Here is a 27145-nt window from a genome sequence, read left to right on the forward strand (position 1 = left end):
CAGTCGTGTCCGACTCTTTGCGACCCCATGAATCGTAGCACGCCAGGCCTCCCTGTCCATCACCAACTCCCGGAGTTCACTCAAACTCACGTCCATTGAGTCGGTGATGTCATCCAGCCATCTCATCCTCTGTCGTCCCCTTCTCCTCCCGCCACCAATCCCTCCCAGCATCAGAGTCTTTTCCAATGAGTCAACTCTTTGCATGAGGTGGCCAAAGTACTGGAGTTTCAGCTTTAGCATTATTCCTTCCAAAGAAATCCCAGGGCTGATCTCCTTCAGAATGGACTGGTTGGATCTCCTTGCAGTCCAACGGACTCTCAAGAGTCTTCTCCAACACCACAGTTCAAAAACATCAATTCTTTGGCGCTCAGCTTTCTTCACAGTCCAACTCTCACATCCATACATGACCACTGGAAAAACCATAGCCTTGACTAGATGGACCTTTATTGGCAAAGTAATGTCTCTGCTTTTCAATATGCTATCTAAGTTGGTCATAACTTTCCTTCCAAGGAGTAAGCGTCTTTTAATTTCATGGCTGCAGTCACCATCTGCAGTGATTTTGGAGCCCCAAAAAATAAAGTCTGCACTGTTCCCACTGTTTCCCCATCTATTTCCCATGAAGTGGTGGGACAGGATGCCATGATTTTCATTTTTTGAATGCTGAGTTTTAAGCCAACTTTTTCACTCTCCTCTTTCACCTTCATCAAGAGGCTTTTTAGTTCCTCTTCACTTTCTGCCATAAGAGTGGTGTCATCTGCATATCTGAGGTTATTGATATTTCTCCCAGCAATCTTGATTCCAGCTTGTGCTTCTTCCAGCCCAGCGTTCTCATGATGTACTCTGCATATAAGTTGAATAATCAGGGTGACAATATACAGCCTTGAAGTACTCCTTTTCCTATTTGGAACCAGTCTGTTGTTGGAACCATGTCCAGTTCTAACTGTTGCTTCCTGCTGCTAAGTTGCTTCCATCATGTCCGACTCTGTGCGACCCCAGAGACGGCAGCCCACCAGGCTCCCCTGTCCCTGGGACTCTCCAGGCAAGAACACTGGAGAGGGTTGCCATTTCCTTCTCCAATGCGTGAAAAGTGAAAGTGAAGTCGCTCAGTTGTGTCCGACTCCTAGCGACCCCATGGACTGCAGCCTACCAGGCTCCTCTCCATGGGATTTTCCAGGCAAGAGTACTGGAGTGGGATGCCATTGCCTTCTCCTGACTTGCACACAAATTTCTCAAGAGGCAGGTCAAGTGGTCTGGTATTCCCATCTCTTTCAGAATTTTCCACAGTTTATTGTGATCCACACAGTCAAAGGCTTTGGCATAGTCAATAAAGCACAAATAGATGTTTTTCTGGAACTCTCTTGCTTTTTCCATGATCTAGCAGATGTTGGCAATTTGGTCTCTGGTTCCTCTGCCTTTTCTAAAACCACCCTGAACATCTGGAAGTTCACGGTTCACGTATTGCTGAAGCCCGGCTTGGAGAATTTTGAACATTACTTTACCAGCGTGTGAACATTTTAATGACAAAGTGATGTTTCTTTCTATCAAATCGCTATTCTCAAAACAAAAAATGCCATTTGTGTATAGTCTTCTGACAGGCATTTGTATTGAGGTTTTATGTAAAACTTCAGTAATAGCTGAAACATAATTCAGAATGTTGTCAGTTGATTCATTGGCCAGACCCCCTCTAAGGGCTCAACCCTTTCAAGATCCACCCCCTATTTTATCCATATTGCCCCTGGCTTACTGGTAACAATAGGTACACTCTGGAGCAGGCAGGTAGTCAGGGCAGTATCCAGGCGTGTCAGAAACAAGGTCAGAGCCCTGATCTGCTTTCTTGTCTCTGAAGCTTGAACAAGACTATCTCCATTTAATTTCCCTAACATACCTAAAACATTTAACAACTGAAAATATATGGTACTATAAGAAAGAGAGGGAAAAAAAAAAAAAAAACACCACTTAATGGGGTCAAGTTAACTCACTGTGTTCAGGCACCTGCAGCGTTGTCTGGTGAAGAGTAGACAGACACACATTGTCTTGCTCCAGAGGCTAAACTAAGTCAGATGTGAGCAAATAGCACACAGCAAGAATGACTTTAGCGGTATAAAAACTTCTAAAGCTTTCGTTTTTTATTTCATATAATTCTCTACTACCTACATGATTTTAAAAAAAAAGTATTATTTTTAGAATAAAAATAACATTTAGAAAAAAGTAGAGAAGAATACGAGTCATGGATTCTTAAAGAATTGATACAGGAGAAAGACTTCATCCCAGGATCCTTTCCAATGGACAATTAAATTCCAGAGACATATAGGCTAAGTTCCCTCTTTAGTTTGAATAAAAATATCTCTGAAGTCTCTTTGAGGTACAACAGACTAACAAGGCATTATAACATTTAGTCCTACATTTACATAAATAGTACTCTACACCTAATTAATCCCCAGGAGCCTAACACATCTGGAAACACCTGCATAGGAAGTGACTCATTTTGTGAATAACATACTTGGTTGAAGTTGGACGCCTCTCTGTGAATGGAAAAAGGTTAAACATCAACCCTAACTGAACTTCAGTTCTCTGCCAAAAAAAAACCCAATATTATGCATCTTATTTTAACTTCTGGAAAAATCAAGTTATAGGGTAGATTTCTCTTCATTCACATAATAATACAAATTTCTATGGAAAAATACTAAAAATAGTTATACCAATACTTGACTTCCTAATTTTCTAATCTTCTGTCTCTGTAAATTTATTTTAAACAAATTATAATGCTTTGATAGATTAAAATCAATAAAGGATAACAGTGGAACACACACATATATGTAAGACATACACACACACATATATATATATAGTGCACACACACATTGGGATATATTGGTTTAGTTAAATCGTGTCTGACTCTTTGTGACACCATGGACTGTAGCCCATCAGGCTCCTCTGTTCATGGGATTTTCCAGGCAAGAACACTGGAGTGGTTGCCATTTCCTTCTCCAGGGGATCTTCCCCACCCAGGAACTGAACCTGGGGCTCCTTCATTGCAGGTGGATTCCTTACCATCTGAGCCACCAGAGAAGCCCATATATATATATATATATAGAGAGAGAGAGAGAGAGAGAGAGAATACGGTGGCTCCAGATATCCTATTAGTATAAATCCATAGTTAGCAAAGCATTTGCTATAAAACTTTACAAAGAACTGCTTGATAGGCACCAGACTGTTTTATATGATCTTCCTCTAAGGAGAATGCCTTTATTTGCTGGCTTTTCTCTCTAGCATTCATAACCTCTCCTAAAAGCACTTTTTTCTTTGAGAGATTATACTCTACTCCCTTTTTCCCATTGGGCATAGCATTGGTTCAAAGATAATTTTCAGGAACCAATCTCTCCTAAAAAAAACCCCCAAAGACCAAATTTTCCATCTCTCTACATGGGGAGAGTAAGGCAGTGATCTAAGTTTATTGAATTAAATGCTCTCTGCTCTGAGTATTACACTTAAGGGAAAGATGCCAGAAAAAGTAAGAACAGGTACAGAAAAATTGCCACAGAGGAAGCATGCTTTCAGACTTCATGTTCATGCTCATAGAACTTTGGGGTTGCCTTGATTGCCACTTGTTTTCAAAACAGATCCCCAGGAACCCATAAATCTCTTCTTTCACCTCTATTCTCTTTTATGTTCTCCTTTCCATAAATTAGCCAAAATCAGTTTCTGTTGCTGGCAGCCAACATCCACAGATTATCAGAGGCCAATGACAAAGTTATAGTACTGAATTGAGATACACAGTGAATTACTAACCTTGATATAAAATAATTTTAGGAAGATTTATACATATGCCAGAGACCTAGTTTTACAATGGTGCTAGATACATAGTAGTTTGAAAAACATGCTATTCACAACAGTGGGAAAACCAATCAAACACTAGAATTAAATCACATAAAAGACAAGATGATCTCTCACAGAAAAATACATTTTATTGAGAGAAAGTAAAAAAAGACCTTAAAAACTTGAGAGATATATCATGTTTGCAGATTTGAAGTCTCAAAAATTTAAGGTGTTAATCCTCCCCAACTTTCTCTAAGGACTGAATGAAATCCAAATAAAGATCACAACCTGTACGATATGTGTATGTATGTACGTTTTAACCAACTTGCTACTAAATGTGGAAATGCAAAGAGCCAAGAATAGCCAAGACACTACTGAGGAAGAACAAGGCAAAAAGACTTGCTCAGTGGGATATAGGGAGCTATTTTAAAAACACAATTATTAAAATAATGTTGTACTGGTACAAGGACAGACAAGCGAACAAATGGAATGAAATGGAGAGCTCATTACCACTTGTATGCATATATGGACAATTGATTTTTAACAAAGTTATTACTTTATACAGTGGGGAAAGGACAGTCTTTTTCAACAAATGATTGTAAGACAGTTTAATATCCACATCAGTTCAGTTCAGTTCAGTCGCTCAGTCGTGTCCGACTCTTTGCGACCCCATGATTCGCAGCACACCAGGCCTCCCTGTCCATCAACAACTCCCGGAGTTCACTCAGACTCATGTCCATCAAGTTGGTGATGCCATCCAGCCATCTCATCCTCTGTCATCCCCTTCTCCTCCTGCCTCCAATCCCTCCCAGCATCAGAGTCTTTTCCAGTGAGTCAACTCTTTGCATGAGGTGGCCAAAGGACTGGAGTTTCAGCTTCAGCATCAGTCCTTCCAATGAACACCCAGGACTGACACAGGGAAGTGTCTTTGTATATGGAAGTGAAAGATTTCTTAAACAAAACACTTAAAAACAAAACAACAGAGAAAAAGACTGACTAACTGGACTACATAAAAATTGATTATTTTTGTTTCCATCATTAAGAAAATAAAAAGGTAAATTATATACTGGGAGAAGATATTTATAATAAAAATAGAAACATAGTTGTTTTTTTTTTTTTTAATACAGTGTGTATGGGGTGTGTGTGTGTGTGTGTGTGTGTGTGTGTGTGAATCACACAAATCCATAGAGAAGAGAAAAAAAGATAATATCATAGAAAAATATGGCAAGAGATTTGAACAAAACTTCGTAAGTGCCCAAATGGAACCCAACCTAATCAGTTAGCTATGAAAATTAAAAATATCCTGTTTTCTTGGGCTCCAAAATCACTGAGGATGGAGACTGAAGTCATGAAATTAAAAGAGACTTGCTTCTTGGTAAAAGAAAGCTATGACTAACCTATACAGCATATTAAAAAGCAGAGACATTGCGAGACTTGCTTCTTGGTAAAAGAAAGCTATGACTAACCTATACAGCATATTAAAAAGCAGAGACATCGCTTTGCTGATAAAGGTCTGCATAGTCAAAGCTATGGTTTTACCAGTAGTCATGCCTGGATGTGAGAGTTGGACCATAAAGAAGAATGAGTATTGAAGAAGTGATGTTTCTGAATTGTGGTGCTGGAGGACTCTTGAGAGTCCGGTGGACTAAAAGATCAACCAGTCAATCCTAAAGGAAATCAACCCTGAATATTCATTGGAAGGACTGATACTGAAGCTGAAGCTCCAATACTTTGGCCACCTGCTGCCAAGAGCTGACTCACTGGAAAAGACCCTGATCCTGGGAAAGATAGAAGGCAAAAGGAGAAAGGGGCAGCAGAGGATAAAATGGTTAGATAGCATCATTGACTCCATGGACATGAATCTGAGGAAACTCCATGAAATAGTAGAGGACAGAGGAGACTGGCGTGCTATAATCCATGTGGTCACAAAGAGTCAGACATGACTTAGCAAGTAAACAACAACTACAGTGGGACTACTGGGCTTTCCAGTGGCTCAGTGGTAAAGAATCCACCTGCAGTGCAGAGATGCAGGTTCAATCCCTAGCATGGGAAGATCCCCTGGAGAAGGAAATGGCAACCCACTCCAATATTCCTGCCTGTGAAATTTCATGAACAGAGCAGCCTGCTAGGCTACAGTCTACGGGGTCACAAAAGAGTCGGACACGACTTATTGATGAAACTGTAAACACATCCATCAGAGTAACTAGAGTTTTAAAACCTGACATATACCAAAGTTGGTAAGGATGTGAAGTAATGGGGAAATATAAAATGGGAGTGCACAGTTATATCACATGAGAAACAATTCAGCAATACCCAGCAATACTAGAGCTAAAGATACATGTTGTTAGCAGCCTCACTTAAATATTACCCAAGAGACATGAAGAAAAAACAAGAATCAATTCAAATGCATGTGAAGAGAGAATGGATTTTAAAAGTGAAAAACCACCACACACACACAGACCGCACAGCAGTAAAAACGAACAAAGTACAGCTACACACAACACGGCTATGTGCCTACATGTCACAGATATCACACAAAGTACAGCTACACACAACACGTGATTCGTGCCTACATGTCACAGATATCACGCTGGGAGAAAGAAGCTAGGCATGAAAGGACACACAGTACATGATTCCATTTCTTTAACAAATGGTGACGTTAACATGGTTAGGGATGCGTACCTAAGAGTTAAAACTATAAAGTAAAGCAAGAAAATTAATGACATTAAATTAGTATGGTCAGCATAAAAATTAACTTAGGAGGCTAAGGCACAGATGGTGATCAGGAAGGCAAAGATCTATTTCCTGTCCTGCGTGTGGTTGCACAGAAATTAACAGAAATGTTTATATTTCTTCAATATAAATATAGTGCATAATTTTGCTTTAAAGATTTTTCAGAATATATGTCATGGCAATAAAAATTCAAATAAAAACAAAGGTTACCCTCCAAATGGCAATTTTTAAAAAGCAAAAGGCCACACATATATTAATAAAAGAGCACTGGGAATTTTGTTTTATTTCCTGCTTGGATTCATGTATTTAGCATGATTTTAATACATTGTTCCTTCTCCTAAAAATGGCTTTCCCTAACATATCAAATTATATTATTTTCTTACTCTATTGATATTTTTTTAAAATTAAGGGCAAGATGAATTCTGTAATAGGAATAAAATTAATTAAAATATTAAATATATCATTTACAAAATTTATTGATCATCCAAGTAATCAATTATCTGCAGACTGGGCAGTTAATACACCTCAGAGACTGAGAAGGAAACAAAATATGTAGGAAATACTAGTGGACCTGTTTCTTATGTATTTTCTGATATACTGAGGTAAAATAATATTCAAAACCCTCAACACATTTAACTCATTTTATGCAAATATCATGGCTTCTTTAGTTATTTAACTGTTATTTGGCTCTTGTGCTTTGAGGCTTAATTAAAAGTTTAAACTCATGTAGAATATTTATCTTTTCTCTAGTTTTAAACAAAATTTCTAGCAATAAAGACCATTCTGAATAAATTCAAGTCTGAGATCAGATAAGACCAGAACAATAATAGAGAAGAAATTTATTACTAAAAATTTGCATGCTGTTCTCCCCAAAATATTTTTGAGACAGGACAATTTAACAAAATCATACATTTTTATTCTAACTTTGTGTTGCATAATGAATAGATGTACATATGGCATTTTAAAAAATAACCGATAATGTATTACTCCAGCAGGATTAAAAGCACAGTTGATTACTACATTGAGAGTGCATATACAGGAACAAAACTATTTACCCTTAGCAATCCAATACCTAAATATGTCTTATTTATAATTTAATAAAATATTTTATTCATAGAAATGTTTGGAACATATATATCATAAATATAATGGAAAAGTAGATTATCCAGATTGCTTCATACACATCCTTCCAAATTCTCTAAGAAGCAATAAAATCTGTATTTGGTTTATATACTCCTCTACTCCAGTACTCTTGCCTGAAGAATTCCACGGACAGAGGAGTCCGGCAGGCTACAGGCCATGGGGTTGCAAAGAGTCAGACACAACTGAGCATGCACACAAAATACATCTCTTTCCATGTGTTTTTTTTTTTTTTTTTCATTTAATGTCCAATATTTCTTCTTCAGTTTTCTCAAAGGCTCTTTTCATTCCCTCTCCCCTTCCATCAAAGTCCATTATCATCTCGTCACTCTCTATAACAAAGCAGAATTTTCCTAAGAGACATCATTAAAAGCCTTTGTAGATGCCTTATGCTTATCTGATCTCACATAAGGTGAGATTTTTCTTCCTTGTTTCTACTCATTCCAAGTTTTTTACTGACATAATTCATCTGTCACTGCAATAGCTCTAAGGTTCATTTACCACATTCATTTGCTAAGATCCTTATTCTATAAGGGAGGCTATGAAATCATATTCCCTTGGGATAATTAACACTAGAAGAGTTGTCTTCCTGCCAGAAATGCTTTAGGTAAAACTTGCCTGAAACAATGAAAAATGTATTAGACAGTGTAAGAAGCCTTTTTTGGTCTTATGGTGTATAATGAGATATTATGTGATTATCTGGGGCATTTTTAAACATGCTTGCCTGAACAACAGGACACTAGTAATACAACAGAATCTTATGTATTCTGATGGTTTGGGGTCAGAAATAAACTAGATATTCTAAAAATACAAAGTATCAACTAAAAATGCCTTTGTTCTTTCCATAATGGGAATAGATTTGTCAAAGGTTGATCCATGACAGGACATTTCTGCTGTTATAGCTAACATGAGCTTTTTTTAAAAATAATACAATAGTCATAATGTACTCAAAGTGATATGCACACTGCATTGCTGAAATCATCTAAGAATTCTCCTGAGCCAATACAGGAAAAACACAATTATCCCAGATCCTGTGCATTTTTTAATGGTTTAATGAGTAAAAAATATCCCTATAAGAGATAATCCTAAAATAATATAATTATGAATATTAGATAAATGATACCTTAATTCACCAAATGGTTATTGAAAACTTTGTATTTGATGCAGTTCTAAGTGTATGAACTTGCATGACTATAACACGGCTTTGCTACTGAGTATCTTATGGTCTCTTAGAAAAGACCTTTACACAGGTAACTACTATTCAGAGCAGTACATGTTAGGTGTCATAAGAAAGCAAAACTAAGGACCCTACAAATAACAGGAAGAAAAAGGTCATTTTTTAGGCTGGCTACATTTGATCAGGAATTTGAAGATGCCGTATCAGCTTACATTAATGAACTGGTAGCATTTCAATATGTGATGACAGAGGGAAGAAAGTTCAGGTAACAGAAACATAGAGATGCAGGTACAGGAAGAGAGAAGCCGAGGATGAAGAGGGGATTTCTGAATGGACTTTGGCTAAAATGTTGACCACATGTGGATGATTTAATATGTTGAGAGGTTGTTAGAGCTCAAACTTCAATTGATTTTGTATGCCAAGTTAAGAAGTTTGGACTTTATTCATCAGACATTTGAGAAGTGTTAATAAAACAAACATTAGTTTCATTTAATCATAATGTCAACTTTTATGAGCTTGTTGATAAAGCCCCATTTTACAGTTAAGGACACTGAAACTTAGATTAATGAGTGTGTCCAAAACTGAAGAATAGAAAGTGGTCTTTATTCCATAATCCATATTCTTTTCTACATGACAATGCAGAAGTGACTACAATAATATGAGCAATGTAGTGTTTTCGACAATCAAATAATATGTATAATAGGTGGCAAAATAGTGAAGGAAAAGACTGAAGTCAGATACACCATGAAGTTGTTATAAAAATGGTCCAGATGAGACGAAATATAAACCTGCAGTAATTGTAGGAAAATAATGGAAAAGAAATATTTCAAACAATACTGCAAAGAATCCACACAGCTTCTTAATTGAATTATAAAAGAATATCACAATAACTTCAAGTGACAATTTCTATACTAAAGGTGAATTTTTAAAAACATTATTTGAAATTTTAACCCAGTTAAGACCGACCCCCTAAAATTAAGAAACAACACATATTTAAATACTAAGAAATAGCTCACCAATTCCAAACATAATTCTCTAAATATCAAAAATGTTATAAGATATAATACTTAAGCCATCTGCCTTACTTCTCTGTTCCTATAATTTGCGTTAAAATAACCTGGTAAAATTAGACAAAAATAAGCATGGTGTTGTATGGATTAAAATAATTCTTGAAATCGATATTTTCAATTCATTTATGCCAGAAACGAGCTTGTATGCAAGATGGTAACTTAACCAAGAAGCTAGAGGAATTAAAAATACATTTCTTTTTGAAATCAACTAAAAGCATCATTAATTCTAAGTATTTCCTTGATGCCTGTCACCATGGTATCAAATCATAGAACTATTAGAAGAGAAACATTAAAAGGAATTGAAACTTTGACGTCTTTTTATCCCATTGTAAGTCATATCAAAGCTTAGGAACTAAGAGAAATGCTTCCACGCTATTTATTCTTAGGTTAAAGGGGGATGTTGGGGAAAAAGGTGTCTTTGATGTATTTCTGTACATTTTAATACTGAGACTAGAGTTAGTCTCCAGGAGTATGGATCAGCAGCTAGGGCATCTAACTGAAAACTCTGCCTCTGGCTTCAGTGAATGAAGTTCACTACAAGCCAACAAATTCAAAGATCACAGACTTAAGTAAAATGAAAAGCTGTAATAAGGACCAGGGCAGAGAGGAGAGATGCTAGAAAACATAATTTTGCCTCTTCTAGGCAACACCTATAGTTTTACACTAGCTTCTGAACAGTACTTCGTGTGTTATTAAACAACATACCAGTTATATTACAATTGGACATTATGGAAGTGTTTCTGCCATGGAATTCATCTTAAATTAGAGTCAGAATAAATAGAAATTACTTTAATGGCTTTCAAGTAGACTATTCAGAAGTAGCAAAATATTCAGATCTACATTTAAATCTTTAGCCACATTTATGTCTTAGTATCAATAACACAGGGATGTTTCAGGGTTCCAAGCATGGACCAAAAAAAAAAAAAAATTGGGGTTCTTGAACAACTGGATATTCACCAAAAAAAAAAAAAAATAGTGAATATATATCTAGCCCTTATACCTTTCCCAAAAATCTGATTAAAATGGATCACAAACCTAAAAGTAAAACACAAAACCATGATTTTTAGAAAACAACTTTGGGGAAAACTTGACAAAAACATGGTCAAATGATGTCATCTCCAAAACTGATAAAGATTAAATTGTCTCAAGCTTTTAGGAGTGTAGAGAATTAATAAATATATTGAAATTTTAAATGTTTATACCAATTGATCCAGTAATATCATCTAGAAATTTATTCTAAAGTAATTAAATATGAAAAACATTTATTTCCAAATATTTATTCTCTCATATAATAGGAAAAATTGCAGGTAGCACTTAAAGGGAAATCATAATAGAGGGAAATTTATTAAATAAATTCTGGTCACTCCCTGCAATAGATTACCATGCAATTATCAAAGTGGAGCTGCTGTATGTCTCATTGACAAGGAAATATCTTGCTTAAAAATTGAGTTTGAAAAGCAGTTTGTAAAATTATACTTCTAACACAATTTATATGAAATTATAGTCTGCATATATTATTTGTGTTTCACTTTGTGTATGTGTGGATGTGTGTGCAAAGAGGGAGGGCTCAGAAGGAATCTTTGCTTTTATTTTTTACATCTCAACTTCTTAAGAATATAGTAGATCTAGGAAAAAATAATCAAAACAAGCAGGCAAGCATGCAAACAACAAAAACAAAATCAGAGAGCTTATTTAGGAATACTTCTCTGAGAGGAGACTTGGCCATATGGAGTAGCCAACCTCACTAATAGTTATCATAATAACAAACATTGTATCTATAAGTTATTGTAACAGGATTTGGAATTACACTCATGATTCTGGAACCCAGAATAAGTAACCAAGTCTTCCTCTAACTTCCCTTTTATCGTCTGTAAAGTCCAGATAACCATGATGGTGTGATCACTCACCTAGAGCCAGACATGGAATATGAACTCAATTCGTATTGGGCCTTACGAAGGATCAATACAAACAAAGCTAGTGGAAGTGATGGAATTCCAGTTGAGCTATTCCAAATCCTAAAAGATGATGCTGTAAAAGGGCCGCACTCAATATGCCAGCAAATTTGGAGAACTTAGCAGTGGCCCCAGGAACGGAAAATGTCAGTTTTCATTCCAATCCCAAAGAAAGGCAATGCCAAAGAATCTTCAAACTACCACACAATTCCACTCATCTCACACGCTAGAAAAGTAATGCTCAAAATTCTCTAAGCCAGGCTTCTTCAACAATACATGAACCATGAACTTCCAGATGTTCAAGCTGGATTTAGAAAAGGCAGAGGAACCAGCGATCAAATTGCCAACATCTGCTGGGTCATCGAAAAAGCAAGAGAGTTCCAGAAAAACATCTACTATTGCTTTATTGACTACACCAAAGCCTTTGACTGTGTGGATCACAACAAACTGTGGAAAATTCTGAAAGAGAAGAGAATACCAGACCACCTGACCTGCCTCCTGAGAAATCTGTATGCAGGTCAAGAAGCAACAGTTAGAACTGGACATGGAACACAGAATGGTTCCAAATAGGAAAAGGAATATGTCAAGACTGTATCTTGTCACCCTGCTTATTCAACTTATATGCAGAGTACATCATGTGAAATGCCAGGCTGGGTGAGGCACAAGCTGGAATCAAGATTGACAGGAGAAATATCAATAACCTCAGATATGCAGATGTCACCAACCTTATGGCAGAAAGCAAAGAAGAACTAAAGAGCCTGTTGATGAAAGTGAAAGAGGAGAGTGAAAAACTTTGCTTAAAACTCAACATTCAGAAAACTAAGATCATGGCATATGGTCCCATCACTTTATGGTAAATAAATGGGAAAACAAGGGAAACTGTGAGAGAATTTTTGGGGGCTCCAAAGTAATTGCAGATGGTGACTGCAGTCAAGATAATAAAAGACACTTGCTCCTTGGAAGAAAAGTTATGACCAACCTAGACAACGTATTAAAAAGAAGAGACATTACTTTACCAAAAACAATCCATCTCGTCAAAACTATGGTTTTACCAGTAGTCATGTATGGATTTGAGAGTTGGACTATAAAGAAAGCTGAGCACTGAAGAATTGATGCTTTTGAACTGTGGTGTTGGGCAAGACTCTTGAGAGAGTCTGCAAGGATATCCAATCAGTCCATTCTAAAGGAGATCAGTCCTGGGTGTTCTCTGGAAGGAGTGATGCTAAAGCTGAAATTCCAGTAATTTGGCCACTTCATGCGAAGAGTTGACTCATTGGAAAAGACTGATGCTGGGAGGGATTGGGGGCAGGAGGAGAACGGGACGACAGAGGATGAGATGGCTGGATGGCATCACCAACTCAATGGACGTGAGTTTGAGTGAACTCCGGGAGTTGGTGATGGACAGGGAGCCCTGGCGTGCTGCAATTCATGGGGTCGCAAAGAATCGGACACGACTGAGTGACTGAACTGAACTGAACTGACTGATGCTGAAGCTGAAACTCCATTACTTTGGCCACCTGATGTGAAGAACCGACTCATGGGAAAAGACCCTGATGCCAGGAAAGATTGAAGACAAGGAAAAGGAGACAACAGAGGATGTTATGGTTGGATGGCATCACCGACATGTTGGACATGAGTCTGAGTAGGCTCTGGGAGTTGGTGATGCACAGGGAAGCCTGGTGGGCTGCAGTCCATGGGGTCACAAAGAGTAGGACATGACTGAACAATTTAGCTGAACTGAACTGAACTGAAAGTCCTAGAAACCCTAACCAGGTGGTGGGTATATACCTCTCACCCTCTTACTTCTTTCCACCCTTACAGCCTGAGTGTTCCTCTTACATAAGGGATTTTTATCATGTCATTATAATGTGTTCTATCCTGCTCTCTGAATCACCAACTTAAAAATTCTTTAATGAATTCCCATGGCTCTTAAGATAAAGATAAAACACTTTAGGACACTACCTGATGGCTTTTCCCTACCTGCTCCACCTCTAAAATAGGCTACATTCTATTCTACACTCCAGTCATGCCTCTCTTCCTTCAGCCCCTCAGACTAGCTGGGCTCCCTTCCCTGTCCTCTTCCTCTACTTAACTCTTGCTTCTCCTCCACATGTCAGTTCAAGCACGGTTCTTACCAAAGTCCTCCTTGACCTCCTGACTAGGTGAAATCTTCCATTAGGCTGTCACATAACATTGTTACTTCTATTGTTCTTACCATGGCCACAATGTATGATAAATCAGATTAATGCCTCTCTCCCCTACTTCACAGCATGCTCTAAGAAGTACAGGGAACATGTCTATTTTTGTTTACCATTGCATTTCCAGCACACAGCTTGATACCTAGAAGGAACTCAATAAATCATTCACTGAATAGATAAGTTAATCAATCAATCACTATCAAAGCTAACAGAATTCTTAGAGGTTCATCCCCCTTACAGGATCCAGTTTAGCATATAAGGCTGCAATGTTTACACTGTACATTAAGTTTACAACAAAAATCATATGAACAGACTATCACTAAACTTATAAAGTCATATTTTTAGAATATTAAGAAGAAGAAAATTAAGAAATGTTTTAAATACCAGTAAAATGAGAGTAAAACATATTTTCTCTCAATATTTAACTTTTTATGCAAAGGAGAAAGGGGCTCAGCATATTTGAAATTAGAAATAATGCCACAATCTATTCAACTAACTAAATCGGCATTACTGAAAATCTCTGACATGGCTACAGGAAAATAAAATAATGGTGGTGTCTCTTTTTTACTGGCTATAAGTTTGATGATCTAAGGCAGGTTATCTTTCAAACTCCTTTCCAGCTATTTGATGCATAAAATACAGGAAATGGCACAACAGAAACCATCTAAAGATATTTAAGATTTCATACTCCTTAAAGCTAACACCATAGGTTGCTATCTTAAATTATGTATAGATACCCAAGGGGGAAAAATAAACTGACAAAGTAGGAAAAAAATTTTTTTTCTTCAAAAAATCTTTCAGCTGTTTTATCAAGATGGCCTTGAGCAGAAATCCTCTGATATGGGCAGTCATGTCCAAACTTTGAGATTAAAGATAAAACCAGGATTTCACAGACATCATCTAGAGTTTCTTGAACAGTTTATCAGTGTTTTGTGGTTTGTATCTTTCTTAAAAGCAAATCAGATTCTGCATGAGCCTTAATCTGGAATTCAGCCAATGACTACTGAAATTCAGTGACACTACACTAAGAGCAGAATGTTCAATCATAAAATTATTTTTTTGTGAGATTAAGTGAAGCACCACCTTCAGTGTATGAAAAATCCTATAAATATGGATAGAACAAGCTAGGCTTTAGATCCCTTGACTGCTAGAATTAGCAGCAGAAAGATAAATATGGATTTTGGCACCCAGAACGGGAACAGGTTTTTTTAGGGGAAAAGCTGTTATGTAAACTAAAAAGTAAAGAGGTAAACTCAGAGATAACAAACAGTAAACCTGGTTAGATGCATCTTTACCTCACAGTATTTTCAGAAAGCAACATAAATCCAGAGTCGTAGTTAACTATGGAGAGCAAATGATGATATTTGGAGAAAACATTAAAGTTTCATAATCATTGAGAAAACACACTTTCTAGAAATCTTACCTCCTGGCACAATTCAGTATCTGGGCTGGGCTGTTTCTAAGTTGATTTTACACATGACTGGACTTTAGTGAGTCACCAGCATAGCCTCTGCTCGGCTCCTTCTGTCCTTTTTTTGCAGTTACATGCAAGCTGGTCATCCAGGTTTTCTACACCAGGGATACTACTCAAGTAGTAGCTGAATGTACACCAGTGCAAGAAAGATATAACATGAAAATTTCCTTTAGGGTTAAGAGGGGGAAATTGGAGCATTTACGGGCATTAAAGGACTTAGCAATGCATTGAGGAAGGAGAAGTATTCCCTTAGCACAGTCTTCTGTAATTGATTGGAGATTATTTAAGCTCCTTTAGTGTTACCTGTACTTCTAATTAGGTCCAGTTTAGCGTTCCAGAAAATGATTCCCGAAGGAAAGTTTTTTTGCCTTCTATGTAGGGGAACAGAGCATAATGATTAGTTCAATAGATGTTCATGGTTCAAAACAAGATAACATAATGTTTAAGAGTAGATAACCTTACCAACCCACTGGCAGGGTTTATACATTCAATATGAAGGAGTTTGCAAATTGCACAGCATTCAACATGTGAAGCTTTTTGAGTTTTGCTGAACTGAGTAGATAATCACTTTTTTAAATAAAAGGAGCAAGATGACAATAGATAAGCACAGTTGCTTTTATGGGCACTTATTTCCTGAGTATCTGTTTTTTTTGTCTACTTGTTTGTTTGTTTTAATAAATAATATCATATCTACAGACTGAAATTTCCCTGGAATTTACACAAATTGTCAACTCACTTTCTGGATTAAAAATTAGTCAGCTATTTCAGAATAATGAAGAAAATACAAGTTAGATGAGAACAAGTGTCTCCAAACACTGCAGTTCTGTTTCTGCATCTTAGAAATAAACATTGGGTTCGACTCTTTCTCTCTTATTCGTCCTTTCTCATAGATAGCAGTTAGCACTATTTTCTGAACTCAAATCTACCTTTCAGTTCGGTTCAGTTCAGTCACTCAGTTGTGTCCAACTCTTTGCGACCCCATGAATTGCAGCACGCCAGGCCTCCCTGTTCACCCAAACTCATATCCATCGAGTCAGTGATGCCACCCAGCCATCTCATCCTCTGTTGTCCTCTTCTCCTCCTGCCCCCAATCCTTCCCAGCATCAGAGTCTTTTCCAATGAGTCAACTCTTCGCATCAGGTAGCCAAAGTACTGGAGTTTCAGCTTTAGCATCACTCCTTCCAAAGAACACCCAGGACTGATCTCTTTCAGAATGGACTGGTTGGATCTCCCTGCAGTCCAAGGGACTCTCAAGAGTCTTCTCAACCAACACCACAGTTAAAAAGCATCAAGTCTTCGGTGCTCAGCTTTCTTCACAGTCCAACTCTCACATCCATATATGACCACTGGAAAAACCATAGCCTTGACTAGATGGACCTTTGTCGGCAAAGTAATGTCTCTGCTTTTTAATATGCTATCTAGGTTGGTCATAACTTTTCTTCTAAGGAGTAAGCGTCTTTTAATTTCATGGCTGCAATCACCATCTGCAGTGATTTTGAAGCCCAAAAAAATAAAATCTGATACTGTTCCCACTGTTTCCCCATCTATTTCCCATGAAGTGACTTTACTATCATTAAAAAAAGTGAGTTGAAATGTACAGTTAAGAAGTACCAGCCATTTTAATTGGATGTTATCATGTATTTGAGATTATAGAATATTTCAGACCTTCAAGATGTAAACATGGTCAAAATGTATACAAAGTCATACCATTATACTTAGAAACTATACCTCTAGAATTAACCTTATCAGAATAATTAGAAATGGACTCAACATCTTGCATATCCTATTATTTATTATAGCATTACTTGAAAACTGGAAAATGAGTGAAACAACCTAAAGATACCAAAATAGGAGGCTGGCTCAATAAAAGTAACATCTGCAATTATGTAGCTGCAAATCACAGGAAATCTGACTAATTCAGACTTGATAATATGAGTTAATTTTCCTCAAGTAATTAGTCTACTTGGAAGCAGTGGCTCATAATGCTTTAGGTACTCAACAACACCACCAGGATTTTTCTATATTTCTGATCTAACATCCTTAGAACATCTCATTCTCATACTTAAAAGATGGCAGACTGAGCTCAGACCTCTTTCAAGGTAGAAAGAAGGGGATAATGGTAAAAAATTTCAACATATCAGTCCTTTTTAGCTAAACCTTCCCAGAAATCCAGAAAGAAACTTCTACTGAAATCCTATAGGCCTTAAATAGGTTATATTGCCGACCCTCGCTAGAAATCAAGGCAATGGCAACCCACTCCAGTACTCTTGCCTGGAAAATCCCATGGACGGAGGAGCCTGGTAGGCTGCAGTCCATGAGGTCGCTAAGAGTTGGGCACGACTGAGCGACTTCACTTTCACTTTTCACTTTCATGCATTGGAGAAGGAAATGGCAACCCACTCCAGTGCTCTTGCCTGGAGAATCCCAGGGACAGGGGAGCCTGGTGGGCTGCCGTCTATTGGGTCGCAGAGTCGGACACAACTAAAGTGACTTAGCAGTAGCAGCAGCTAGAAATCAAGTGCTAAAGACTAGTATTTCTTTTCCAGCCTCAATTCCTAGAAGTAGAAAGAGATGGAAATGTAAGCTGAGTTACCAACCAACAGTAGTGGCCACACAAACTACATCTTTGAGATAAGTTACATGAGAACAGGAACTTTATCTCTTGCCTTTTAATGCTTGGCACACAAAAATGTTCAATGGGTGATAATGAATGAATGCACTGATAAATAAAAGGGACACAGGCAGTCATAAACATATATTTTTCAAAGGATATTAAGAGCACTGGGGATTGTTCCCAAAAAATATATGAAGAAAGCAGAGTACAAACCAATATATTCTGTGACCCTAATTCTGAAACATACATATATAAACAAGATTGAATACAAATTCCATATTGTTAAAGTGGTTCTCCCTCAGTAGTATTACTGTGAGTAATCCTGTTGTATCTTAGTATCTTCACTGTAAATTTGGTAACATCAAACTGCTTTCTTTCTTTTAATGTCCTGGCCAGTATTAAAATTTTGTTTTAACTTTGTCTTCCTGCCTGATTCTCTTGAAATTATGCTCCAGATAACTTTTGTGGTGCTTATATTCTGCTGAACCTCTATTTGAGGTCAATCCTGACTGTTAAATGGTTTATAAAAAAGGGAACAATTGGTGAACATTGGTGACAATTTTTGTAATCTACAGAGCCATGCATTTTCTTTTCCTATTGAAATAGCATGATTCCCCACTTGATAATATTTTAGTGGTGTTACGTGAGTTTTAATAAGCACAGTATGTCAAGCAGTCCATTAGAATAATGTACTAAAGTCCCTGCTCCCAAGGGTTTCACAGTCCAGAAAAAGACAAACAGAGGTACTAAGACTATAAGTACATGACACAGATGCATCAGTGGTACTAAAGCTACAATGAGAGTGTGAGCACAAGCGTGGAGGAAGGTCATAGTATCAATTAGGCCAGGAGGGATGAACGCAGCTTTATGGATAAGATGATACACACACAGGTGGACTCTGAAAGGAAGGGAATGGAGGTAAAGCATTCAGGAACAATAAAAAGAGAATATATTTTGAATGATTACACATTTCTATGGAAAGAAGCCTGGGGCATTTTTTCCTTCAATCACTTTACTCACAAACCTGCTTCCAAATCCAGTAAGTTTCTGATTAACAAACATCCTTCACTGTGTCATAAAGGAAAGGTCTTAAAAATCAATAATAAGATGACTTCCCAGGCACAAATTTGTATCATGCTTCTCAAAATCAGGCCACATTTCAGAGACATTGCTTCAATCATTTTAAAAACCTGATACACTATTATAAGGTGCATGCTTAGTGCAGAGAAACAGCTCCACATTATCTTTCATTACAGCCCAACTATAATTGAAATCCCAGCCTTATAAATGGTTTTGGAAGTCCATCCATATGATAGGTTTCAGGGGCTCATAAATATGGAGGGACACTTCTCTATTCAATAATATAGAATGATGCATCTATTGCAAATGCTAATATTTTATATAAAATAAATGCAAAATCTTTGCCATTACTAATAGAGCCCACCCATCCTTAAGCCTTGCTTCTTCCTCCCCTCATGTGGCTGATCTCTACTATTAGCAAGATATAAACCTCACTTTCTCTGGAATCCTTTGCTAACTCTGGAACCTGGGAGAGAAATCTTCCCTGTTGGCTTCCTTATCTTCCCATGCTCCTCATCTTAAACCATATCTATTAGTTGTCCTTGTTCTTCACTACACTTCCAGTGCTCATGGACTATAGACCCTCAAGAAGGCTAAGTATAAGGTTACAGTTAAGAGAAAGGGCTCCAGAGCAGGGCTACCTGGGACCGGTCAAACCCCAGCTCTGCCACTCAGTGGTTTCAGATGGTATGGCTCCAAAATCACTGCAGATAGTGACTGCAGCCATGAAATTAAAAGATGCTTGCTCCTTGGAAGAAAAGTTAGATTTTATTCTAGTTTTCTCCTTGGAAGAAAACCTAGACAGCGTATTAAAAAGCAGAGATGTTACTTAGCCAACAAACTCAAAATTATGGTCTTTCCAGTAGTCATGTATGGATGTGAGAGTTGGACCATAAAGAAGGCTGAGTGCCAAAGAAATTGATGCTTTTGAACTGTGGTGTGGGGACTGCCAGGAGATCAAACCAGTCAATCCTAAAGGAAATCAGTCCTGCCTATTCATTGGAAGGACTGATGCTGAAGCTCCAATATTTTGGCCACCTGATGCGAAGAGCTGACTCATTGGAAAAGACCATTATGCTGGAAAAAATTGAAGGCAAGAGGAGAAGGGGACGACAGAGAATGAGATGATTGGATGGCATCACTGACTCAATGGACATGAGTTTGAGCAAGCTCCAGGAGATGGTGCAGGACAGGAAAGCCTGGTGTGCTGCAGTCCATTGGGTTGCAAAGAGTCAGACACAACTGACCAACTGAACAACAACAACTTAACCTGTTTATTCCCTGGCTTCCTCATTTGTAAAATGGAAACCATAACAGTATTTATTCCATTGTGTTGTAATGAAGATAAAGTGATTTAATATTTTAATGCATTTATTCTGGGACTTGACTTATGGTAAGTATTATACAAGTTTAGATATTTTAACAGTGTTTGCCCAAGACTAACATCATTCCTGGCCCCAAACTTTAATATAAGTTGTGTTGTGTTGACTAAAGGAATGGAAGAAAATCACAGATCAGAATTTTTTGCTCCCATCCCATTCTTTCCACTGTTTTACCTATTTTCCTTCCTTATTTCCCAGACTGAAGCTCCTTCACTTCTTTTTTATTCTTTCTTCCTCTCTCACTCACATTTCAGACATCCAATCAATACTCTAAGATATTATAAAGTCCTTGGCTTAGAACCTATGCAATTCCACACACCTCATTTGCTGGACTGAAAGGTAAGGCTTAGCTAAAGATAAGTTTATTTCTCCTTAAGTAACATTCTTTAGAAATAACACAAAATAGACAACTATAAAGAAAGGTAAGTAAAGATTACAGTCTACTCAGAAGAACTGGAGCAATCCTTGAAATCAGTATTTCAAGTATAAAATGCTCAATATGTGCTAGCCAAGATTATCTATAATTTTCTAGATGATCAGATAGGTTTTTACTATAAACTGATGGGGAGGCCTAAATTCAAAGTATAGACTAATGCAAAAAAGTATACAAAGGTGCTCCTGGAGAAGAAAGAACAATCAATGAAGAGGAGTACACAGGAGTACACTGAAGAGGAGTATAAAAAGAATTTTTGCCTGTATTTTAGCAGACCTAGAAGCTGTAGGGAGAAGGCAATGGCAACCCACTCTAGTACTCTTGCCTGGAATATCCCATGGACAGAGGTGCCTGGTATGCTACAGTCCATGGGGTCGCAAAGAGTTGGACACAACTGAGCGACTTCACTTTCACTTTTCACTTTCATGCACTGGAGAAGGAAATGGCAACCCACTCCAGTGTTCTTGCCTGGAGAATCCCAGGGACGGAGGAGCCTGGTGCGCTGCCGTCTATGGGGTCGCACGAGAGTCAGACACGACTGACATGACTTAGCAGCAGCAGCAGAGGCTGTAGAAACAGGAGCAATGCTTTCACTCCTGAGGTAAGACTGAAGCTCTCTTCTCATATCCCATAGCATTCTCTAGCTCATCTACCATGGGTACATGAGGATGTCCAACGTCCCATATGGCGAGATGGTAAATGTAATTAGAGGCTCTCCCTACAAAAAATCTCAAGGCAAAGATTAAAGAGAAAGTAATAGGACCCCCAGCCCCTCTTGAGCCTCAAGACACAGTCATGCTCTCAACCTAGTTTCACTAGAAAAGCATGCACTTTGGACTGATGTGGCTTCATTTATAATGCTGACTTTTCAGCATAATTATGAATGCATTTAATGTTAACAGTTTCTATCATCTAGGACCACTATGAGAAAGAAAATTAAGCAATTTTAATCTCATCCCACAATATATGTTAGAAACACAAAATATGTTTTCCCTTGCTAATAATGGCTATGAGCAAGGCAATGGGAATACAGATGTGAATAAAATGTAGCTGTTTCCACTGAGAAGCTCACATTCAAAGTCAAGGATGTGAGCCATAAACACCAATACAGTATATTAATGCATATATATGGAATTTAGAAAGATGGTAACAATGACCCTATATGCGAGACAGCAAAAGAGATACAGATGTAAAGAACAGACTTTTGGACTCTGTGGGAGTGAGGGTGGGATGATTTGAGAGAATAGCAATGTGAAATAGATCACCAGCCCAGGTTCAATGCATGAGACAGAGTGTTCAGCGCTGGTATACTGGGATGACCCTGAAGGATGGGATGGGGAGGGAGGTGGGAGGGGGCTTTAGGATGGGAAACACATGTACACCCTTGGCTGATTCATGTCAATATATGGCAAAAACCACTACAATATTGTAAAGTACTTAGCCGCCAATTAAAATAAATTAATTAAAAAAATAAGAAAGACTAAAAGGAACAAAGGGAGCACAAATCAGTAAATGGTTAACTGTGGTCAAGGGAGGCTGGAAATAACTTTCATTCTGGGTCTTCAGGAATGTGTGTCAGGCTCTTAGATGAAAAAGCAGAAAAGAGCATTCCTGGCAGAGGATGTAATAAATGCAAAAGCATCAAATAGCAACAGAAAGCTGAGAAATCTGTCATGGACTAGAAATGTCTGCAGCACATGGAATGAGAGAGAAACATGGATAAATAATCTTGGAGAAAAGACGTGACACTAAGACTTGCAAGACCCACAGTATAAATATAAATGAAGCCTGCATATCATATGCCTAAATACTTAAAACGTACAAATCAGGATAACCTACTCCTATATAAAATGCAGGCTTCCCAGGTAGCTCAGTGGAAAAGAATCTGCCTGACAATGCAGGATATGCAGGTTTGATCTCCGGGTCAGGAAGATCCCCTGGAGAAGGAAATGGCAACCCACTCCAGTATTCTTGCCTGGAAAATCCCACTGACAGAGGAGTCTAGTGGGTTACAGTTCACAGAGTCACAAAAGAGTCAGATAAAACTTAGCTACTAAATAACAACAACAAATGACCCTATGGGCTTCCCAGGTAGCTCAGTGGTAAAAGAATCCACCTGCAATGCAATCCAACTGGAGACACCAGTTAGATCCCTGGGTTAGGAAGATCCCCTGGAAGAGGAAATGGCATTCCAGTATTCTTGCCAGGAGAATACCATGGACAGAGGAGCCTGGTGGGCTAAAGTCCATATGTTTGCCAAGAGTCAGACATGACTGAGCATGCATGCACAAATAAAATATGCTCTAGCCTCCTACATTTACAAATAGAAAATCTTAGCAACATGAAGGTCAGAATGGAATTTTAGAGTTTTTGTATTTTTTTTAATTTAATTTGAGTCTAATTAGTTTACAATATTGTGGTGGTTTTTGCCATACATTCACATGAATCAGCCATGGGTGTACATGTGTCCCCCATCCTCCTGAACCCACCTCCCACCTCCCTCCCCATCCCATCCCTCTGGGTTGTCCCAGTGCACTGGCTTTGAGTGCCCTGTTTCATGCATCAAACTTGGACTGGTCATCTATTTCACATATGGTAATATACATGTTTCAATGCTATTCTCTCAAATCATCCCACCCTCGCCTTCTCCCACAGAGTCCAAAACTCTGTTCTTCATATCTGTGTCTCTTTTACCATCTCATATATAGGGTCATCATTACCATCTTTCTAAATTCCATATTATGCATTGATACACCGTATTAGTGTTTTTCTTTCTGACTTACTTCACTCTGTATAACAGGCTCCAGTTTCATCCACCTCATTAGAACTGACTCAAAACCATTATTTTTAATAGCTGAGTAATATTCCATTGTCTATATGTACCACAGCTTTCTTATCCATTTGTCTGCTGATGGGCATCTAGGTTGCTTCCATGTCCTGGCTATTGTAAACAGTGCTGTGATAAACATTGGGGTACACGTGTCTCTTTCAATTCTGGTTTCCTCATGTGTATGCCCAGAAGTGGGATTGCTGGGTCGTATGGCAGTTCTATTTCCAGTTTTTTAAGGAATATTCACGCTGTTCTCCATAGTGGCTATACTAGTTTGCATTCCCACCAACAGTGTAAGAGGGTTCCCTTTCCCTCACATCTTCTCAAGCATCTATTGTTTGTAGACTTTTTGATAGTAGCCATTCTGACCAGCATGAGATTATATCTCATTGTGGGTTTGATCTGCATTTCTCTGATAATGAGTGATGTTGAGCATCTCTTCATATGATGGTTAGCCATCTGTATGTCTTCTTTGGCGAAGTGTCTGTTTAGTTCTTTGGCCCATTTTTTGACTGGGTCATTTAGTTTTCTGGTATTGAGCTGTATGAGCTGCTTGTATATTTTTGAGATTAATTCTTTGTCAGTTGTTTCACTTGCTATTATTTTCTCCCATTCTGAAGGCTGTCTTTGCACCCTGCTTATAGTTTCCTTCATTGTGCAAAAGCTTTTAAGTTTAATTAGGTTCCATTTGTTTATTTTTGTTTTTATTTCCATTACTGTACGAGGTGGGCCATAGAGGATCCTGCTGTGATTTATGTCAAAGGGTGTTCTGCCTATGTTTTCTTCTAGTAGTTTTATAGTTTCTGGTCTTATGTTTAGATCTTTAATTCATTTTGAGTTTATTGTTGTGTATGGTGCTAGAAAGTATTCTAGTTTCAGTCTTTTACAAGTGGTTGACCAGTTTTCCCAGCACCACTTGTTAAAGAGCTTGTCTTTTCTCCATTGTATATTTTTGCCACCTTTGTCAAAGATAAGGTGTCCATAGTTGCATGGATTTATCTCTGGGCTTTCAATTTTGTTCCATTGATCTATATTTTTATCTTTGTGCCAGTACCATACTGTCTTGATGACGGTAGCTTTGTAGCATAGTCTGAAGTCAGGCAGGTTGATTCCTCCAGTTCCATTCTTCTTACTCAAGATTGCTTTGGCTATTCGAGGTTTTTTGCATTTCCATACAAACTGTGTAATTATTTGTTCAAGTTCTGTGAATATACCATATTCATGGATTGGAAGAATCAATATAGTGAAAATGAGTATATTACCCAAAGCAATCTAGAGATTCAATGCAGTCCCTATCAAGCTACCAACAGTATTTATCAGAGTTTTTTTTTATTTCTTGAGGTTTCTCACAAGAGCATGGTAGTATGCAGAGAGACAGCTGCCACACTCTAACCAATCTCACCTCTCTCCCCACTCCTAGTCCCTTCCCTTAGTGTGAGAGTATTCTCACACACATGAATGGACAAATTTATGCATCATCAAATTCTATCCATGCTCACTGGAAACAGTTGATCATCCATCACGCCAACAGGGAAGCACATCAGAAAAACTGGAAGGGCAGACATATGTAGGAAGCCAGAAGATACCCTGGAAGAAGGCTCAAGGTCTTTTTCAAGGGAAATTATGGGGTCCTGAGTACCTCACTCACAGTCTAAAATGAAGAGGCCCAACTTCAGAGCGGGCTCCAATCCTTGGTCCCATAGACAACATGTGTTATGGCATGAAAATGTTTGGGGAAAGACCAGAAGGGGTCCAGCATACACAGTGCTGACAAGAACTGTTCTTGGTCAAGTCTAATGGCAGTCTTACTGTAAAAGGAAGGAAAGAGAAAGGTCATACAGGGCCTTACTTTTTATGTCCTCACCTCATTTTCCTCCAGGTAATATGGTGACATGGAAGGAAGTAGCATGGCCATAGTGGAAGCATTGTGGACTTGCCATGGGATAGCAAGGAATCCATAGCCTTGCCCATACTATGTTATGTCTTCTTTCTCCCTTCTCCTTTTCTCCTGTAAAACTTTTCTTGAGCCTCATATCACAAAAACTAAATCACTTTTTACTCTACCTTCCCAGAGAACTCCTCATAATTCTATTTGACATATATAAGCAAGTTAGCTGCATTTCCTAATTTCCTCCCTAGTCTGTGAAATGATTTGTAATAGAGATCAACTCTGTGGAAAGCCAACTATTGTAAGATGGGATTCTCTTTGTGAACTGAGCCTTCCATATTATTAAGAAATGATAATATTAGTTAAATAAAGTATATACTACTGCTCAAGAGCAATAACTGACAAACAGACCTGGTCATATCTATTTCTCCTTGCAATTAAAAATATACAATGAAATATACATGGTAACAGTCTGTAATTCACATCTGAGTTATATTACAGTATGAGAAGTCCCAGGTCATGGAAGGACACCCATTATCATTGCTGTATAAAAATTATCCTACAACACAGTGACTTTAAACAGCAAACATTTATTATCTCACATGGCAGGCTTCTTGATGTCTGTTGGGCCAATAACCTCAATTTATCAGTAGCTATAGGTTTCCATCAGTCCCTTGCCACGTCAGTCTCTCTATAGGGCAACTCATATCATAGCAACTGGCTTCTCTCTGAGAAAATGAGTGAAACCCCAAGAGCGAACACCCAAAATGAAAGTCACTGCCCTTTTATAACCTAATCCAAAAGAAGTAATACCCCATCACTTTTGCTGTACTCTGTTCATCAGAAGAGAGTCACTAAGTCCAGGCCTAACTCAAGGAAAGGTATTTATACAACGGCAATGCTGATGATGTCAGAGGTTTCCTACTACAGACCACATGCATGTAACAATTATAATCAAATGTCCTTCTTTATAAATATATATGTAACAAGAACCCACATACACAGCATGTGTGTGCATATTAATCAATGAACAAGATATTAGGATAATAATGTTCATATAGCCTTGATTAAACATTATTTTAAATTAACTATTAGTGACTGCAAAGAACAATGTAATGATATTTTTAACTAATAAAGCAATCACAAAGAAATTCACATAAATATTCTGGGGTTGGATTTAGCTACGGTAAACACACATTTACTCCAGCTGTGAATCACCGCAAACTTGGTGGCTTAAAACAATACAAATCTATTATCTTAATGATTCTAGAGGTCAGAAGTTCAAACTTACTCCCAGTGGGCTAAAATCAAGGTGTCAGCAGGGCTTCATTCTAGAAGCTCTCAGAGAGGCAGCTCTT

At 37.9% G+C, this 27145-nt stretch overlaps 1 protein-coding gene and 1 long non-coding RNA gene across 2 annotated transcripts in view; both read right to left on the minus strand.

The window, feature by feature from the left end:
* KCTD8 (potassium channel tetramerization domain containing 8) overlaps positions 1-27145 on the minus strand; it is a 262947-nt gene that overhangs the window by 167354 nt on the left and 68448 nt on the right.
* Positions 1-27145, minus strand: part of LOC132345512 (uncharacterized) — a 174869-nt gene that overhangs the window by 81042 nt on the left and 66682 nt on the right. Inside the window, exon 1 of the long non-coding RNA XR_009494888.1 lies at positions 1-27145. This exon is cut by the window's left edge and continues 16511 nt beyond it; it is cut by the window's right edge and continues 66682 nt beyond it. This is a non-coding gene — a long non-coding RNA (uncharacterized lncRNA).

Source organism: Bos taurus, chromosome 6, assembly GCF_002263795.3.
Source record: "Bos taurus isolate L1 Dominette 01449 registration number 42190680 breed Hereford chromosome 6, ARS-UCD2.0, whole genome shotgun sequence".
In the NCBI taxonomy this organism is placed as follows: Eukaryota; Metazoa; Chordata; class Mammalia; order Artiodactyla; family Bovidae; genus Bos; species Bos taurus.